Here is a 14,744-nt window from a genome sequence, read left to right as displayed (position 1 = left end):
TGGTGGTGGCGGTTGGGCTGCTGCCTCTCGCGGCGGTGACGGCCGTTGCCACGCCAACGGCGCTCGCTGCGCGCGCCTTACTCACGGAGAGGCCGGCAGAGGGGGAAACTTCGCGTCCGCCATTAACGTTTATACTTTAAACGAAGTGTGCTTTTAAAATAACAATAACCAAAAAAAAAAAAAACCCCTTTCGCCTCCTTCCTCACACCGTTTTCTCTCGCTCGCCCCGCCCCCACAGAAAAAAGAAAAGTGAGACAAGCCCGCGGAAGCGCGCATGCGCCATGGGGGCGGTATCCGGTCCTCAGCAGCTTTAGCCGCCTTTTTCCCCTCTCCCTTCTGCGCCGTAAGGAAGGGACGGGCTGCGGAGCATGCGCAAGGAGGAGCGTCCAAGTCGCTCATGGAAACGAGAATGGACCGGCGGATTAAAAAAAAAAAAGCAGCGCGCATGCGTCTTAATCCCTGCAGGTTAGCTCGTTCAAATTTAAACCGGCTAAATCGTTGGGTAACTTTCGTGTTGGCGCATGCGTAGATGGTGTTGGCTGTGATGGGTGGTGAGGCTTTCCGATTCACCAATAATTTAAGGTCTCGAAAGCAGCTCGATGCTCTCAGGGTTTACTCTGAAGTAACACCCCCCAGATTTCAACGGGGCTTGCTCCCCTAAGTATAGGGGAGGTCCTACTTAGAACTAGGTCCCATTGAGTTCAGCAAGGCTTACTCTCAGGTAAGTTACAGATAGGTAGCCGTGTTGGTCTGCCATAGTCAAAACAAAAAAAATTCCTTCCAGTAGCACCTTAAAGACCAACTAAGTCAGTTCTTGGTATGAGCTTTCGTGTGCATGCACACTTCTTCAGATAAGTGCAGCTTCAGATAAGTGCAGCTTCTCAGGTAAGTGCAGCTTTAGGCTGCAACCCTGTGCACACCAGGTGCTCAGTCCTAACGATGCCTGCTCAGAAGTAGGGCCTGTTGAGTTCAATGGGGTTTACTCTCGGGAAAGTGGGGTTAGGATTACAGCCGTACTCCTTTGACACTCAGTGGGACAGACTTTTGAGTAGACATGCTGTGACTGGACAATCCTATACAAGGCTGCTGATGGGTAATCAAGCTCTTGAATTTATAGCTCTTGAGATCGTAGAACAAATGCCAAAACTTCAAGGAAAAAAGGAGGTGGGAATATTTTCTTAACATTTCTGCTCCTGTTACCCTCTTTAGTAGAGGTGCATTTAGTTTCTTCTTTTGCCTGAGAATTTCCGACTAAGAAGACACAGTTGGCACCAGGTAGAGATCCCTCTGTTCTCCCAGGCATTTTCACATTTTCCATTTTGTGAAGATTGCTGTTGGTTCTAGTTTACTCTTTAGTTGTTTGGGCTTTGATTTGTTTTTATTTTTCCTTTTTTGGCTGATTTTAAATTGTACCTGTGTTTTGCATGAATTAGTTCTTATTCAAGCTTTGTCTGATTCCACCGCATGCTCCCCCACCCATGAAGGGCAGTCAGCAAATATTTTTAAAGTCCAGGGTTCAAATATCCATTCAGGCATGAAGCTCACTGGGTGACCTTGGACCAGTCAGCATCTTTCAGCTTAGCCTACCTCACTGGATTATTGTGAGGATAAATTAGGGAGCAGAATGTATGCCATTGCCAGCTTGTTGGAGGAAAGGTAAGATATAAATGTAATAAAATAATTCGTGTGTTCACTTACTTGGGTTTAAGTTACAGATAGGTAGCCGTGTTGGTCTGCCATAGTCAAAACAAGATAAAAAAAGCTCATACCTAGAACTAACTTAGTTGGTCTTTAAGGTGCTACTGGAAAGAATTTTTTTATCTTGGGTTTAAGTCTCATTGAAATCAATAGGACCTCCCCTTTTCATCCAAACAGGCTCCCTGTATCTTAATAGGTCAGTACCAAACAAAAAAAGTTTACAGTCTTAACAGGCATGACACAAAAGGAATAAGGGTTGGAGAGGGAGGAGGCACATGAGTCGGTTGATAATGTTGCTATAATTTATTGTGTGCTTGTAGTACATTGTAACCATTGGACAGGACAGCCTCTGCTCACAGAAGCCTTCAAGTACATTGCTGATTTATAAATTTATATATTGCATAATAAAAACCCAAGCAGTGTGCATGAAAGCAATAAAAATGCAACAATTTTCAATAATGTTTCCTTTAAACTGAGATGGAAACAAAACTATATAGCACAAAGAAAGCTGAACAGCACTGAAAATTATGTGCCAGTCTAGGAAATATTTGGTAGACAAATGTTTCTAAGCGGCAATTAAAGGTGATTACTGTCTCCGCCTTACAAATTGCTTAAGGGCATTCCATAGGTTGGTGCTGTCACCAAGAAGGTCTGCTTCCCTGTTGTCATCAAGTGACAATCAATCGGCAGAGTCTCCTTGAAACATCTACCAGGGATCTGCTAGTTGGTTTGCTACATACAGTATTGGTGTTGTATAGAAGGTGGGTTATCTCTAGGATGTATAACCTCTTTACAGTGTCTTCTAAGTAACAGTGGTAGGAAGCAAAATGTTTTGTGAGTAGGTGAACTAAGGAAAGTTTCTGGGGGAGTGCCAGCAAAGACCTTAAAGCTAGGGCAGCAGGAATTGGAGCCATATTTAGTCATCAGAGTATATATAATAAGAGCCTTGCTGGATCAGGCCACTGGTCCATCTATTCTATTCCTCCATTCTAATCTTACACTGGCCAACCAAATGCTTATGGGAAGTCGGAGTTGTATAGTGCTGAACATTTTTTCCCACTTTTCAGTCTTTTGTGGCATCATTTTTAACAGTTTGTAGCAGCAAACAGTGGGGCTGTTCCATGACAGTCACTTTCATTCAAGTGGTGCTGTTCCACGACAACCAAAAAAAGTATACTTTCCACCTTCCAAGGAAAGTAAAATGAAAGTATTAGATTTTAAATACTATTGAAGCTGTGCGACCTATTATGAATCTCAAAAATTAATACAGTTCGGTACAGCTGCATGATTATGAAAAGGCACCATTAATATAGAGAGACCTGCCAGCGATGCCTCATTAATGGAAGGTAAGCATGTTAGAGGATCCTTGGGTTTTATTTCAGTGACTTTCTCCTTTCGCCTTTGTACTGCTGAACCTTGAAAATGTAAAGAGCTTCAAGAATTTTTGAAACAAAAACTCCTGACAGGGGTTAAGTGCTCATTAAAATTAATAGGACTAGCAAAGGAGGTTGCTTCCAAGAAAACAAAAATCTGGGAACATTTTGGCCTGAATAATGACTGATTTCACTAGTAAATGGAGAGGTGAGCCATACAATATTTTTCTGCAGTCTTACGCCTTTTTCGCTTAAGAAAAAAGCAAAAAGAAAAGAAAAAACTTTTTAAAAAATACCTATGAGGCATAACCTCTCAAATATGGTTAATGTTTGAGTCTGGCACCCTGATCCTATATATTTGTATATGCTTATCAACGTACAAATATCCCAGAGGCATTGGAATAATACTGATTTTAAAAAATAAATAAATAAATGACATGCTACTTTCCCCCTTGATGTAGGTTCACCCAAAGCGGCTTACAAATATAGAAGCAAACAGAGAGCCAAAATGCAAAAGATCAAAGAGCCATGCAAACACAGCGAAGCATCATTAATGCATAAAAGTGGCAATAGAATCAAAACCGTGCTTAAAAGGGGGGTATTTTCAGTTTCCACCACATCTCCCATTGCTAGGAGGTCAGAACACTCGGGAAATAGGAGGTAGTGCTCCTTTCCTGAGCTCTAATGTTTCCTTTCAATGGTGCTTTGCAAGCAAAGGGGACTTGTGCAAGGAGGAGGCACAACCAATTTTGCCATGGGCCTAAGCAACTTCAAGCATCTTGATAGGCCTGGTTTGGGCTGCGGGATCACCAGCCCTGTTTTAGAGAGGACACTAGGATTGCATTTAACCCCTAGAGCCCCCTGGCCTTATATAACTTCCTGTTGTCCTAATCTATCACATAAATCAGGACAAAACCTCCTGATGACAGATCCTGTTATCTACGCAAGAACTATGGCTTCTCTCTAAATGCCTTACATTCAAGAGTTCTAACTGCGGAGGGCCTTTTCGGTGGCTGCACCTCTGTTATGAAACACCCTTCCAAAAGGGATCCTTTTAGCATCTACAGCACTGCCTTTAGCAGTAGGTAAACTTTTTGATTACTCTGTTCTGCATTACTTAGAGGGCATATCTGTTAGTGTAGTTTGCTTATGCTGGAACAGCTTTTTGTATTGCTTTTATTGCTCTTTTTGAGACATTGTTCCTAATCTGGTGATGGTCATTTTTGTTTTTGTTTGAAAATGGTTTTTCTTTGCATGAGCTGCCTTGAATACTACTGTGTATCAGAAAGACAGCACAAACATATTGTCCGGTGGATAGGAAATATTTGTTTTATTTAGCAAAATGTTATACTGCATAATTAAAAAGAATCCGCTCAGCGATTTGCATAAAATAATCTAGAACTTTCATAAGAATTTACCAATAAAATCAACAGTTCTAAAACCAATGAAATTGAATAAAATTACTGGTCTGGGTATAGGGTTGTCTAACAAAACTTTTTCGCAGGCATCAAACACAATGCAGCTAAGGTGCCTGTCTAATGTATTAATATTGCTATGTTTGCAGTGCAGTTGATAAGCGCCAGGGCAATCTCAACTTGGATGCTGCTTCTGCTGCTGAATAGCTCTGACTCAAATCCAGTGTGCACTTTCATACCATTACTGACTTTGACTGTGCTGACAGCGGCAAAATCTTTTGCCAGTGAGCAAACGGGGCTTGTCCACTTGCAGAATTGAGACAGGAAGTAGCAGATGTTTTTCTTCTGAGTAGGATCTGTCAAAAACTGTACAAGTTATCTGAATATGTTTCACTTCTGATTTTTGTAAGCTGCTCTGGAATGTTTTTGAGCTAAAAGGCAAGGTAAAAAAATCTTCCAAATAAAGAAGGCCGCAATCATGACTCCCATCCACCCAGCCCAGTGGGGCTTTATGGAGTACAGGGGTGACTTCCACATCTGCAGCTTGGCCAGAAATGGTAGCCAGGGCAGAAGGAGGGTAGGAAGTTTCATCGGGCCATTATGTGCCATTATGGAATGGAAGTGAGCTCAGTTTTGGATCCAACCCCTAAAAATCATGTAAATTCACAGCTAAATAACTTGGATGCATTGTTATTTGCATCTTTTATTGGGCTGTACTTACATGCTTTCATTAAAAAAATAAAATAATTACAGTGGTGCCTCGCAAGACGAAATTAATTCGTTCCACAAGTCTTTTCGTCTTGCGAGTTTTTCGTCTTGCGAAGCACGGTTTCCCATAGGAATGCATTGAAAATCAATCAATGCGTTCCTATGGAAACCGCCTTCAGACCAGGTCCGGGGACAGTCTTTCCCCGACCTCTTCTGAAGGCTGGCGGGGGGCAAAAGTCTTTGCTCCCCCTGCCTGCCTTCCCGGAGAGCGGAGAAATGCAGCACTGCTGCTGTCCGGGACCTCTTCTGAAGACGGGCGGGGGGCAAAAGTCTTTGCTCCCCCCCGCCTGCCTTCAAAAGCCATCCGGGATAGCGGGAAGCGCTTCCCTGCTATCCCGGACTGCTTTTAAAATGCTGGCGGTGGGGAGCAAAGACTTTCGGCCCCCACCGGCCTTCCTGGACCTCTTCTGAAGGCCGGAGGGGGGGGAAAGGCTTTGCTCCCCACCGCTAGCATTTAAAAGAGGTCCCCGGAGATTTCCCTATGGGCTTTCTTCTTGTGAAGCAAGCCTATAGGGAAATTCGTTTTGCGAAGCGCCTCCAAAACGGAAAACCCTTTCGTCTAGCGGGTTTTTCATCTTGCGGGGCACCACTGTACATAGAAGGGTTGTCTCTAAAATATTCCCATATAGCAACCTTCCCCAACCTGATGCCTGCCAGATGTTGCTGGACTGCATCCCTCATCAGCCCTAGTCACTATGACCCATGGTCAGGGATGATGAAACTTGTAGTCCAAATTGTTGGGAAGGCTGTTAGTGGCAGGCCTTTGGAGCAGGGAAATGCAGCAGGGTTGACTTACCACATTTTGAAGTAATACACATTTGAGAGAGCTCTCCCCCCATTATATTTAGAGGGTGGTATGCAATATTAGTCAAGAGTAGACATATTGAAGTTAATGCACATAGCTAACTTAGATCCATTCACTTCAATGGGTCTACCTCTGAGTAGTAGCTAGCTAGATACAAGCAGGAGTCTACAGTTGTCTAACTGCACATCTGTGTCATCCCTACATCTTGTAATACGCCCTGTAAGGTTATCATACATTTCGTGAATAATTTTCTTTTCTGTCCAGAAACTACCGCTGATTACTTTCACTGACTTCTTGTGTGTGTGTGTGTGTGTGTGTGTGTGTGTGTGAGAGAGAGAGAGAGAGAGAGAAGCAGTTTCTCTCTCCACACAGTTCATAAATTTATAAACCCTCTTTCTTGCCCCTCCTTCGTCATCTTTGTTTTGTTTCATTAATCCATTTGTCACACTTAACTGTCATGACTAATAGCCCTTGATAGACCTATCCGCCATGACTTTTTCTAATCCTTTTTTGTACTAGTGAAGACAGATGCAATATTTAAGGAGCGGTCACAGCGGATTCTTCACCCTTGCATGAGACCCTCTGCAAAATTTGCATAAGAAGCATATGTGCCAGTACAATGGTTCAGCCACTGGGTTTAACCCGCACCCCTTGCTTCAGTCAGGCAAGTGAAGATTTATTCATTTATACTTTCATCCTTCATCTTAGTAAAGAACAAACCCACAAACGTGTTTAAAAGATGCTCTTGGGGATTGTAGATGATGTAATGGAATAGCCAACCAGTGCCCTTCATAGCCAGCTCTTCTTTGGTTAAGAATGAATCATGCTGCCAATTTGTGGAACACATTTTCTAGAGCTCATGCTGGGAGAAAAAGAAGATATTACCGTACCTTTGTATTGAATACTGTAATCATGGAGTAAATTTTGAAGTACGAGAACTCATCATTGTAGCCCCTAAAGTCCTTAAGCATGCCTCCAAGGAAAGTCCAAAAATTCAGGCAGATGTGCTGATCCATTAAAACACACATAAACAGAGCAGCAATATACAGCATTATACCCAGTTTAATTAGATTCATTGTCTGTGCTTTTGTTCATCAAGTATTGGAGAGTAAGCTCCATTGAACTCAGTGCTTCTTCTGACTGTACAAGTTTGAGATGTACAACAGGTGGAAGGTTTGAGATGTACAACAGATGGAAGGTTAACAAAAGCTCTTCAGCCTGCTGAATTGCGACCTTTAGTTTTCCGTTAGAAATGCAGATAGGCTTGCAAAAAAAACAACTAGGCTTGCAAAAACAACAACAACATTTAAACAGCTAGTTTGAAGTAGGAACACTAGGAAAGAAAAGGAGAGAAGAATCTAGCCCATGCTTGATTGCTTTTCCTCTCGTTCTCTGACTTTCTTGATGCTGAAAGTGTACCGTAAATCTCACCATATCTTCCTCAAGTGCTTGTGTGTTTTTGTGTGTGTTTTCCTCTCTCAAATATGACTTGGCTGGAATGTAGTGTTGTACAAAGGTACAAAAGTTGCTCTGCCACTTTTGCTTCTGGCCCTGTCCACTACTGGTGCGTGGCCCCTGGAAGGTCATCCAGGAAAAAAATGTGGCCCTCAGGCTGAAATAGTTTCCCCACTCCTAGTGTAGGCAATATTGGGCCAAACACGCAAATAGCTTGACCTGGAATAAGGCAGCTTCCTGTGTTGCTGCTGCCCCTGAGGAAAGCCCAGCTCCTATACTCTCCACATGTGCAGAGTGGCTGTCTACATTTCTGCATTGATAACATATTTCATTTCAGCATTGGACTCTTGTTAAATTGCCGTGTTTTGTTTAATCTAGCACAGGTTTTTTTTTTTTAAATTTCAGGGTGATGTTTTCACCCAAACCTCCATATTCTCTCATATACATATTCAGAAGCTGCTTCTGTTCACATGTGCCACAAGTCTTACATAACCCAGACAGGCGGTGGGAGCAAGCGCGTTGCTGTGACATTTATTACACTGAGCACGAGGCTTCTATTCTGGTCCCCCTCAATACCAGGTGCCACTCTAGGTGGCAGGTGGTAGGTTTTAATCAGCGGCTTTGCTTTGCTTCATATGTTAGCCTTGTTATTTTTATCTCTTTTTGGGGTATGTTTTTGCTCTATTCCTTATTTGAGCAGCTTCTAAATTACTTGATAATTAATGCGGCAACTCGTTGCTTCCCCTGAATGCAGAGCCCGAGCCGGTGCAATCCTTTTGTGACAGCTATTTATACATATATGTGTGGCATGGGCTGTGTTTTCCTCCCCCATGTTTCAAAGCAGGGTACATCTCACTCCACCCCCAGTGTGTGCATCTTGGTTTCCCTAATATGCTTTGTGCAGCTTCCTGCATTGTGTCTGATGAGAAGCTCGACGCGGATCCAGATGGGGGGAGTGTTGCATTGCTCTGCTCTTGCTCCTTTCCCTGCGAAAGCCTTGCCATGCTGCAGCCAGATATCGCAGCCTTAATTACACCTGCTGTGCCTCCCAAATAATGTGAATTCATGTGGGGCGGCAATGTGAAGAGGTGCCTTACTGTGATTGCTAATGACTTTGGCTGCTGGTCAGTTGCATAGCTGCCCTCCTTTCACTTATGAGATTTGCTGCTGCAGCAGTTTAGCTTGACGGTCTCCCCGGGACTGCAATTTATCCTGATGAGGAGCTTGCCTTTTCTGTATGGAAACAACAGTTAAGGCTCATCTTCACTGAAATCATAAGGGTAGGTCTCTGTATAATCTTATAGACCCTGCAGCTTCTTGAAAAGGATTGAAGAGCTCAATGGACTAACTACACAGTAAATATTTTTCAAATGACCATTGTCTTTGCAGTGATCTTTCTATTTCCAGAATGTAAAGGTTGTGCAGAAACAAGCACACAGGTAAGTTCCACACTTGTGACATCAGTCCGGCATTCTGAAATCCAAACTAGTACAGTATATTATCTGACAAGACCATATGGTTCTGGCCCAAGAGCAATTGGTTTCAGCCAGCATGTCTGGCAATGAGGGCTGATGGGACATGGAGTTCAGCAATATCTTATACCCTGTCTTATACCGAATCCTTAGTCAATAGAACCCACCACTGTTAGATCCCAAGACTACATAGAGATGGATGCTTGGGAGTTCTTTACACCTTCCATGCAAAGTTCCTGGTTGAGACCATCCAACTAATGATCCTGGATGACTTCTTCACACTATATCGTTTCTGTAGAACAAAGTGCCTGGGTGTCCAGAGTGAATGAAAGAAAAAAAACACACATGTTCATTGTGTGTGATTTTAGCAGACTACATGGTGAAGCAGTTATTGAATAGTTGTGCTGGAGAGATAAGTCACTTTGCAACAGAATAAGATAAGCAATTCCCAACCCCACGCCCCCACCCCCGCTACTACCTTAAGTGCCGAAAGGTAGTCAGAGAATCTGGGCTGCTTGCAGGAGCCTGGAGGGAATGTGAAGAGGAACCACCACAACATAGTGACAAGCAGCAGCAGCAATAACAACTCCAGGGACTCCTGAAGATAACTTGAAAATACAAAGTGCACAAGCTTGTGTTTGCAAACCTGTGGTTCGTTCGTTCATTAGGAAGCAAGGGTTGTCTGTGGCTCCTTGTCGGGTGTTGGTTTGTCAGCAAAGCTGGCTTTGCTAGTGCATGATGTGATGGGTAAAAAGGATTTAAAAGAGGTAGACTGGCAAGAAAAGGAAGCACAGCTATAGCATCTGCCATGTCAAACAAAATGGCTTTAGCCTTGTGTTGGCTGCCATATGCTGGCCCCATTTGCACATCACTTTAGACCATCATTAAAGCTTAACTGTGGTTTAAAGAGCACCCATGTTGGTGCATGAGACTCAAACTGGACTCTTGTCCTTTTCCTGCTCCTACCATACACTGCCAGGAGTTAAGCAATGGTCTGCCTTAGTGCAGGTTAGAGTTCAGCTAACATCCTAAATCATATTTTCAAGCTACAGTGGTACCTTGGTTCTCGAACTTAATCCGTTTGGGAGTCCCGAAACTGTTTGAAAACCAAGGTGTGGCTTCCAATTGGCTGCAGAAGCTTCCTGCACTCAAGCGGAAGCCGCATTGAACATTCAGCTTTTGAAAAACGTCCGCAAACCAAAACACATTTCTGGGTTTGTGGCATTTGAGAGCTGATTTGTTTGGCAACTAAGCCTTTCGAGAACCAAGGTACGACTATACTGCAGAAAGGTAGAATTCACATTTCTCCCTCTCCCTCTGGATCAGGCCAATGGCCCATCTAGTCCACCATCCTGTTCTCACAGTGGCCAACCAGATGCCGGTAGAAAACCCACAAGCTAGAACCAAGCACAAGAGCACTCCCCACTCCATGGGTTTCAGAGCATAGCCATCATGGCTAGCAGCCATTGATAGCCTTATCCTCCGTGTGCCTCCCAGAAGGCACGGAAAGGAACCTAGTAAGTGTTTCTCATCCCTGCACGGTTGGGGCAAGGACAAAGTTTTGCCTTGCTGCAGTGCTTGAAAGAATACGGGGCCTCTTTTTGTGTCCTGTCAGCTTATAAAGCCAAAAGGGAGTCCCTGATCAGGTCATTTATCTTTCTTAACTTTTTTTTTCTAAGCCTTGAAAATTGTCAAATAGGGGAATGTCTCTTTTGATCAGGGTGCATGATACCTTCTTACTGTTAATCATTGCTATCTCCTTCCTCCTCCTGCCAAGCAATTGGTATCCAATGCTACTTTCCCATGCCTGTAATGATTTATTCATGCCATGTTTTAATTTCTCAGCAGAGCCAGGGATATTGATTGCTCAGCATGGTGACAAGGGGGAGGAATCCATATTCTTTTGGGGGGGGGGGTATTTAAAGAATTCGTTGCTGCAAGAAAATAGCTAATGCTACTTCATGCATTGCTTCAGTGTTTACATCCTTTGAAGTGAATGTCACCATTCTGATAAGTTTCTTTTATTGCTGTTTTTCAATGGCTTTCAGCTGTCCCTTGATAACCCCGCACACTTCTAGGACTTTATGCTGTGCTTACATTGAAAAATAATTCTGATGTCCCAGGTGGATACATTTCTTAGCTGGTCCAGGGCTAGGTACATCTACAATCCATTCTAGATCATGTTTTTGATAGTGTGAGGCAGTGTGTAAGGAGCTACTGGCTCTGCAAGCAACCCCACCATGTGGTGGACAGTTGCATTGCAGGTGGCAACTTCTGAATAAAGTACCGTACTGTACAGTTATGTCCTGGACAAGAAAGAGTATAAAAGACTTCCTGTTCCAGCTGAGCCGTGCTCGAGCAACAAGGTCTACCTGAGTTCCATGAAATTTCCTGAAAGCTTAGTTAATGGGGGGTTTTTTTGGTCCTGATTCGTTCCTCACTCCTGTCTCACTGTTTATGTCAGGGGTCAGCAAACTTTTTCAGCAGGGAGACAGTCCACTGTCCCTCAGACCTTGTGGGGGGCCGGACTATCTATCTATCTATCTATCATCTATCTATCTATCTATCGGGGGGGGGGGGAATGAACAAATTCCTATGCCCCACAAATAACCCTGAGATACATTTTAAATAAAAGGACACATTCTACTCATGTAAAAACAACAGGCAGGCCCCACAAATAACCCAGAGGTGCATTTGAAATAAAAGGGCACATTCTACTTGTGTAAAAACATGCTGATTCCCGGACCATCTGCAGGCCAGATTTAGAAGGCGATTGGGCCGGATCCGGCTCCCGGGCCTTAGTTTGCCTACCCATGGTTTATATTCTCTTTCTATCTTGCTCTTTGTTCCTGGTTGGACCTACAAGTCTTGGTGCCTGTCTCAGCTCAGATCACAGTTCATGGCTCAGTCCTGACATACAAGGTGAACATAGGACAGGGGTCTAGATTCAGGTAGGTATCAGTGTTGGTTTGACGCAGTCGAAATAAAAAAATAATAAAAAAATTGTCCAGTAACACCTTAGAGACCAACTAAGTTTGTTCTGGGTATAAGCTTCCATGTGCATGCACACTTCTTCAGATACGCTGAAACAGAAGTCACCAGACCCTTATATATAGTGGGAGGGTGGGGTGGGTTTTTTCTCAGAAGGGTAGTAGGAGATGGGTGATTGACTCAATGGGTATGGTAACAACTGCAATCAGTCCTACAGGAAAAAGCAAGGGATAGTATGCAGATGACCAAAAATAGCTTTAGCATAGGACAGGGGTGGCTCACCTGCACCCTGTGGTCAATATATAGCCCCCTGGAGGTTTTTTGTGAAACATATTTTTAAGTCATTTTAACTGTTCTCATAGGGCCCCCAGTGCAATGATGCTGTGATTCCAAAAGGTTTTTGGGCATCGTTGAATGTGTCCAGGTTTTTTAAAAAACGCTCTCTCTATATATGGAATATAATATGACCACTCGCAGGGAAGCCATGCTGAGATTCTGTAATGCCAAAAAGTTTTTGTACCTAAAAAACCCCACAGTAATAAAAAAATACATATTTTACTTGACCATTCCCATGGATACACCTGCCATTGACAAGGTCAGGCAGGAATGTGCTGCCAACAAGCACACCTCTGTGGACATGCCTATCACCTGCTGTGCAAGGTTCACCTGAAAGAGTTTCAGGAGAATGGTTAGCTTGAAAGGGAGCTGTTAACCCAGCAGAACTTCAGCGGAGACTGAGACTTTCATAGCTAGTTCCTCACCAGGTTTTGGCTGGGTTATTTTGAGGGACAGAACTAGGGTTTTGCAACTGCATTATCCCTACAAGTAACCTTCTCCTAGTGCTGCAGCAGAGATGTTTTAAGACTGGTGCTGTTGAAAATGTAGATCAGCCCTGAAGGCTACAGAAGTCATCCAGACGTCCTCTTGTGTTAACCTTCCGTTGAATATTCTGTGTTCATATACATATTTTGCTGCATATCCTTTAACCAATATGTCTCACTGCATGTCTTCTGTCTTCTGCCTTTCTCGAACACGCTGGCGCTCATCCCAGTTAATTTTTAAAGAGTTGCTCTCAGAATATTGGAGGCAGATGCTGCTCCGAGTCGAGAATGATTTGCTCTTGATTTTAATAAGTTCTTAAGAGCACACCAATTGTCAGATGCCCAGTTTCTGAGCATGTACTTAGCGCTGTGCTTGCCACGAGGTACCTTTCCCACTGGAAACTGCAGTGCTGTGTCAAACTCAATACCGTTTCTCAGCAGAGACAAAGGTAAATGTCAAATTTCACTTGTCGCCATGGTTTGACACCTGCCTCAATCTCTGCAAGGAATGTGCCAATCATCTTTACCCCTTTCCGGTTTGTTTCATAGGAAGGTGTTAACTCTGGTCAACCATTTGTCTGCGTGCATGAGCTGATTCTGTGAAAGGGGTGTGTGTGTGTTGTGTCAAGTGAAGAGGTGACCTCTTCTCTGGCCTTGTTTAGCTAACAGCTAAAGATGTTTTCTTTCAAAGGGTACAGATGACTAGGAGATGCTTGCTCAATAAGCATTGCTGGCTGGTGGCCCATAGATAGTTTTACGTCTTACCTCCTGGGTTGGGGGAAATGTGAAGGAGAGAGAAGTTTTTGCAGCTGACTGAGGGCATCTAAGGGAACACTTTCCTCTGGGGAAAACCTAATGTTCATCTTAAGATGAGCAGTGCCTACATATTGGCCTGCTTTCCCATTCTCTCTCTCTCTATCTCTCTGTTTGTGTGTACACACTCTCTCTCACACACACACTTACATGCAAGGAGATGGGGGAGAAATACAGTTTTGTTTGCATTTTAATGGAAAACTACCCAACCCACACTGCTCAAACCAATATGTGAAAGAAACACAGCTATCCTTGCAATTTGTACTTCCCCCATATTTAGTAGTGCAGTTCCACAACCCAAGCAATGTGTATAAGGATGCATATATTAGGGACATGAGTGCACAAAAATGCATATGTTGGTGCAAATGGCAAACATGCATTGAAACGAGGGGAAACCGCTTGCAGAAATATATAACTCAATCAAGCCTGCGTACAACGATGCCTTTTGAAGAAATTCACAGTACAATACTGTACTGATGAACTTTAAACAGCAACACCCGAAACCCCTACAACTTTCTGCGGAAGTGTGGAGAAACTGAAACTGACATATTTGTCCTTCCTTAGCGATACAGCTGTGGTTCTCCAGCCTCAGAAAGGAAACTGAAGAGAGGCTGTTCCTGAATTTTCCTACTGCTCAAGAAAGTTGGCAGCTCCTAACTAGAGAAGAAGTAGGACACTCACCCTGCCGCTCATTAGAGTGGGAGAGGGAATAAAAGTGAAGAGGATGGTTCTTTGACTGATAGAAAACTGAAATTTCATACACATCTCATAAAACATACCTGGATTATTTATTTATTTATTCATTTAAATAAAGCTTTGAAAGATTGATATTTATGTCTCTCTTGCTTAATATGCAAAACCCTTTCACATATAATGTATCCTCATGTCTAAGGCAGAGCAGAGCGGTACCACTGCTCCCACCCCTTGAGGGGTATTTAAGCGCTCCCATGTGAGTGGGATCCCTGCATGATCAAGGTGTCATCATATGTATCCTCCAGACTTCCATGGTGAACCTGAAGGTGCCAAGGTGCTGTACTAGTATCAGCAAACAAGGCCCTAAATGGCCTGGGACTGAAGTTCCACAAAGAGCACCATGGCATTTACCCTCCTAGGTGGGTCATAAGGAAAGGGTT

General features: G+C 43.5%; 1 long non-coding RNA gene across 2 annotated transcripts; it reads left to right on the top strand.

The window, feature by feature from the left end:
- Positions 1-120: 120 nt before the first annotated feature.
- On the top strand, positions 121-14,436 carry LOC309378861. Of its 2 annotated transcripts, XR_014172213.1 has the most exons (4): positions 121-721; positions 886-1,708; positions 1,834-3,044; positions 14,176-14,436. It is a non-coding gene; the product is annotated as an uncharacterized lncRNA (long non-coding RNA). The 2 variants fall into 2 exon arrangements; XR_014172214.1 differs by lacking the exon at positions 14,176-14,436 and having other exon boundaries at positions 1,834-3,862.
- The last annotated feature ends 308 nt before the right edge of the window (positions 14,437-14,744 follow it).

The sequence above is a fragment of the Podarcis melisellensis genome (assembly GCF_964234715.1).
Source record: "Podarcis melisellensis genome assembly, chromosome: 10".
Lineage (NCBI taxonomy): Eukaryota > Metazoa > Chordata > Lepidosauria > Squamata > Lacertidae > Podarcis > Podarcis melisellensis.
This window is presented reverse-complemented; position numbering and strand designations above follow the sequence as displayed.